The sequence below is a fragment of the Leopardus geoffroyi genome, chromosome C2, assembly GCF_018350155.1.
Source record: "Leopardus geoffroyi isolate Oge1 chromosome C2, O.geoffroyi_Oge1_pat1.0, whole genome shotgun sequence".
NCBI classification, from domain to species: Eukaryota; Metazoa; Chordata; class Mammalia; order Carnivora; family Felidae; genus Leopardus; species Leopardus geoffroyi.
The window spans coordinates 132,529,946-132,535,016 of NC_059333.1; the positions used below are offsets into that span (position 1 = coordinate 132,529,946).

At 41.4% G+C, this 5,071-nt stretch overlaps 1 pseudogene; it reads left to right on the forward strand.

The window, feature by feature from the left end:
• Positions 1-2,335: 2,335 nt before the first annotated feature.
• LOC123610402 lies at positions 2,336-4,630 on the forward strand (annotated as a pseudogene).
• The last annotated feature ends 441 nt before the right edge of the window (positions 4,631-5,071 follow it).

Sequence of the window (5,071 nt, forward strand, 5' to 3'; positions counted from 1 at the left end):
GTCTATTAAAATGATCATATGACTTTCCTAGTGTATTCTGTTAATATAGTGATTTACACTGATTCATTGCAAATGTTAAATCAACCTTACATTCCTAGGATGAACTCTAATTAGTTGTGATGTATCTTCCTTCTTGCTATCCCTTTTTACTAAAGTATAATTGATGTATGTGATCAGGTATACCGTATAATGATTAAATCTTTGTATATATTGCAAAACTATTACCACAATAAGCACATACATAGTTGCAAAACTGTTTTTTCTTCTGATGAGAACTTTTAAGATCTCCTCTCATACCAACTTACAACTATGCAATACAGTATTATTAACCATAACCACCATGCTGTAGATTACATCCCCATGACTCAGATATTTTATTACTGAAAATTTGTACCTTTTGACCCCCTTCACCTATTTGCTAATACTTTGTTAATGATTTTTATATCTATAATTATGAAAAATATTGATCTATGGTAATTTCTTTGAATGTTTTGATATAAAGGTAATGCTAGCATTAGAATAAGCTGTGCAGTGGTCACTTCTATTTTCTAAAAAAAGTTTGTATACATTTTTTCTTCATTAAATTTTTGATAGGCTTCACCACTGTAACCATCGGGACCTAGAGTTACCTCAGAAAGATAGTTTTCGATAATAAATTCAATCTTTAATACATACACTAGAACTATTGAGACTTTTTTTCCTGTGCCATTTTCTGGTAAGGTGTATTTTCCAATAAATTTGTCCATTTTGTCAAAAAAATTTTTAACGTGCTGGCAATAAAATTGTTCATAAAATTTTCTTATTATACTTTTAATTTTTGAAGGATCTGTAGTTGATAATCTCTCACTTCTGCTATTGGTGATTTGTATTCTCTCCTTTTTTTTAAAAAAAAATGTTTTATTTATTTTTGAAAGAAAGAGAGCAAGCAGGGGAGGGGGAGAGAGAGAGGAACAGAGGATCTGAAGCAGGTTCTGCGTGGAGAGTGCAGAACCCGATGTGGGGCTTGAGATCATGACCTGGGCTGAAGTCCAATGCTCAACCAACTGAGCCACCCAGGCACCCGTGTCTCCTTTGTTTTCTTCAGTCTTAACTAAAACTTTGTCAGTTTCGTTGATCTCTTCAAAGAGCCAGCTTTTAGATTTAATTTTCTCTATTGTCTGTTCCCTTTCAAGGACTTATTCTCTTCCCTTTATAATTTCCTTCCTTCCACTTAACTTTGTTTTTACTCTGCTCTTCTTTTCTTACTTTCTTAATGTGGGATCTTAGTCCTTGATTTTAAATATTTCTTCTTTTCTAATATAAGCATATACATCCATAGATTCTTTCAATAGACTGCTTTCTCTCTCTGCCTCCTATAAGCTTTGGTCTGTTGTATTCATTGTCATTCAGTTCAAAATATTTTTCCTTTTTTTTTAGTGTTTATTTATTTTTGAGAGAGAGGAAGAGAGAGGCCACAAGCAGGGGAGGGGCAGAAAGAGACAGACACAAAATTGGAAGCAGGCTCCAGGCCTGTCAGCTGTCAGCACAGAGCCCGGCATGGGGCTCGAACTCATGAACCATGAGATCATGACTGAGATCATGATTGGACACTTAACTGACTGAGCCACCCAAGTGCCCCGTCAAAATATTTTCTAATTTCCTTTGTGTCTTTGGCCCATGAATCATTTAGAAATATGCTATTTCATTTCTAGATATTCATGGTTTTTCTGGATCTCTTTTTTTAAGTTTATTTATTATTTTTTTTGAGGGGGGGGAGGGGCAGAAAGAGAGGGAGAGAGAGAGGATTCCAAGCAGACTGTCAGCACGGAGCCCGATGCAGGGCTGGAACTCATGAACCATGAGATCGTGACCTGAGCTGAAATCAAGAGCCAGACACTTAACCGACTGAGCCACCCAAGTGCCCCTAGATCTCTTTGGGTAATCAATTTCCATTTACTTCTATTATAGTCAGAGAATACAGTCTGTATGCTTTAAGTCCTGTTAAATTTATTGAGACTTGTTTTGTGGCCCAGCATGTGGTCTATGTCAGTGAATACACCGTGTGCACTTACACAGAATGCATATTCTACACTTGTTGGATGTAGTGTTCTACAAATATCCATTACACCAAAGTGGTCAACGGTGTCGGTCAGGTATTCTGTGGCTTTCCTGCATGTTTTTTGTCTGGCTGTTCTATCAATTGCTGGAAGAGAAGTGTTACATGTACAATGCGGTGATTGCAGGATTATCCATTTCTTCCCTTTCTTCCGTCAGCGTTTGCTACGTGTATTCTGAGATTCTATCATTAAAGGCTAACAGATTTATAATTGTTACGTCTTTCTGACGAACTGTGCCTTTTATCCTTAAGAAACATCCTGCTCAGATCCTGAGGGCGCTGCAGCCCGCAGCCTCAGCCAGGAAGTCCCGGCCGCTTTCAGTGGAGAAGCCTGGCCAGCCACAGCCTCAGCACCATCACCCCCGGCAGCAGCTGCAGCCGCGTCACCACCACCAGTATTTCTACAACCGGAACCACAGCCACCACCAGCATCACCATCACCATCACCAGTGCCCGCAGCATGGAGCCAAGGGTGGCCCCAAGCCCCAGCCCAAGGCGTTGAAACATGAGCACAAACACTCCCTCCAGCAGCACCAGGAGATGCCGAAGAAGGAAACAGGCTATGGTGAACTAAATGGTAATGCCGGAGAAAGAGACGTATCTTTAAAGAGCCTGGGTTCTGATGGAGCTACCGACCCTATTTCCAGGGTCCTCAATGGCAACCCACAGATCACAGACACTAATCTGAAGCAGACTGTAAAGGCTGGCACCTTTGGGAAAGCAGGAATGAAAACCAGGAATTTCATTCGGAACAGTATGGACAAAAAGAATGGGAAGTCTTAGGAAAAGAAATCTGGAGAGAACCAGTCTGCAGAGAAGACTGATACTGTAGCAATTCGAAATGGCGTTGCGACAAATAATTCTGGCTATATTGCTAGTGGTTATATGGGCAAAGGGGCGGATAATGATGGTAGTGAGATCTGAGAGCGGATGTACTACTCTTAAAAAAAAAAGAAAGCTGGGGCAATAGTGCCCAGGGATGTGAAAGCCTTCATTGAGGGCAGGACAAAATAAGGCAACAAGAGACCAGGGCGCCAACCTTAAAACAGGGACTCGAAACTTTCAGGCCTGACGACAGTGAACAAAAGGGAAATCGAGTAGATGGTTCAAAGCCCATTTGGAAGTACGAAACTGGGCCTGGAGGAACAAATCGAGGAAATCCTGCTATGGGTGATATGCTGCGGAAAAGCTCTGATATTAAACCCGGCGTGAGCGGCAAAAAGTTTGATCATCAGCCCTAAGGAAAGCATCCTTCTGCTGTTACCTCCAAAGAGGACTCTTGGACCCTATTCAAACCACTCCCCATTTTTGCAGTGGACAATGGCAGTGCTTAAAATAGTTCCTAAAGTAAGTTATGCAAAGCAAAGTGAAGGAAAACCTCAACAAAACTGTACAGAACTCTTCTGCGCCACCATCTTCTTCCTCCTTTTTGTCACCGGCTGGGGAAACTCAGACCCAGTCTTCAAGCCCATATCCCAGGTCCCTGTGTCAGCGCTGAAATCTGTTACTTCGGCCAACTTTTCTAATGGGCCTGTTTCAGCAGGGACTGATGCAAGCATGTATTCTCCAGGGGGTCAGCCACTGTTAACTCCTGCTGCTAATACTCTAACACCCATCTCTTCTGGGACTGCTTCAGTTCTCCGGGACATGAGTTCGACTTTAGCGGCTGTTGAACAAATGAAATCTAGCCTTTTCATCTATCCTTCAGATATGCAAACGGTGCTGTTGAGCACAGCGCAAGTGGATCTACCCTCTCAGACAGATCAGCAAAACCTGGGGGCTATCTTCCAGAATCAGTGGGGTTTATCAATTATAAATGAGCCCAGTGCTGGCCCTGAGACTTGGGAAGTTACTGGGAAGTCATCAGATCATAAAGTGATGGAGGTGACATTTCAAGGGGAATATCTGCCAGGATAATCCCTCAGGAACTGAGCATCCCATGTTTCCCAAGGCTTATGAGCTGGAAAAACGGATTAGTCCTCAAATTCTGGGTAGCATTCGAAAATCTGGGACTACTAATGAGAGTGGAGCCTTATCCTTGGAACCCAGTCATATAGGTGGCTTGCAAAACTCAGACACCAGTAGTCAAGGTGCTTTAGTGTTTTTCTCAAAGGACTACGAGACAGAAAATCAAAATCCTCTGGTGTCTCCTACAAACACTTTGTTAGGCTCCACCAAAGAACAGAGATACCAGAGAGGTCTAGAAACAAATGATAGCTGGGGTCCTTTTGACCTGAGGGCTGCTACTGTCTATCACACTAAAGAAATGCAATCTGTTTGGAATCTGCAGAGGCAAGAGCCTAAAAGGATGATCACTTACAATGAAGCCATGGATAGTCCAGATCAATGAAGGCCCAGACTGCCTATTTGTAACCTTTCTGCAACATTAGAGCCACCGTTCATGGGCGGGTTTGGGGGGGGAGGGGCATAGGCTTTTCTGCTCCTAGATCTTCAACGCAGCAGAGGAACCATAAGTAGAATCACAGGATAATACACACAAATATATATACATATATATATATATATATATATATGTATACACACACACACACACACATACATATATGGTTATTTTTTAAAAAGGCAACTGAAAGTAATTAGACTTCTTAAGGAATCAACATTTATTTCAAGAGACTACACATGGTTATTTAATCTCCAGTACTGAATAGTTTTTGTTTTCTTTTTCCTTTTGTTAGTTTTTAAGTGTGAATGCAAGTGATTAATGAATACAGATTTATTACCAAGTGTGGTTCTAAAGTTCCTGCTGTCATCAACTTGGGCAACAAATGACCCACTGGAAAGGCAAATCCACTTAAAAGATCTCGTTCTATCTTGTTCTGTGACTAAAGTGATACACTAATCATGGGGAACCCAGAATGATTCAACATTTCCCCCACTCCTCCCTTGATCTTTTGGTTATACTTTGAGCCCCGCAAGAATCCTGGATAAAAGCCTCCAAGTTTGCAGGGGTGTATT